General features: G+C 36.0%; 1 protein-coding gene across 1 annotated transcript in view; it reads right to left on the bottom strand.

Moving 5' to 3' along the window:
• The window catches only part of LOC106302422, a 3,863-nt gene that overhangs the window by 2,144 nt on the left and 1,497 nt on the right, over positions 1-222 (bottom strand). The gene's annotated exons all lie outside the window — the stretch shown is intronic.

Raw genomic sequence — 222 nt, 5'->3', positions numbered from 1 at the left:
TCAAGAAAACAATAATATGGATGATTTGCAAGTCTCTCTAGCATTTGATCAATGAATGGCAATGGAAAATGATCTTTTCTAGATGCTGAGTTAAGTTTTAGATAATCTATGCACATCCCATGTCCTGTTATTGTTCTTGTTGGTATTAGTTCATCCTTATCATTTTTGACCACAGTAATTCCTCCCTTCTTTGGGACAACATGCACAGGAGACACCCATTTG

Source organism: Brassica oleracea, chromosome C7 (assembly GCF_000695525.1).
Source record: "Brassica oleracea var. oleracea cultivar TO1000 chromosome C7, BOL, whole genome shotgun sequence".
NCBI classification, from domain to species: Eukaryota; Viridiplantae; Streptophyta; class Magnoliopsida; order Brassicales; family Brassicaceae; genus Brassica; species Brassica oleracea.
The sequence above is the reverse complement of the archived record's forward strand: the minus strand, read 5'-3'. Positions and strand labels throughout refer to the sequence as shown.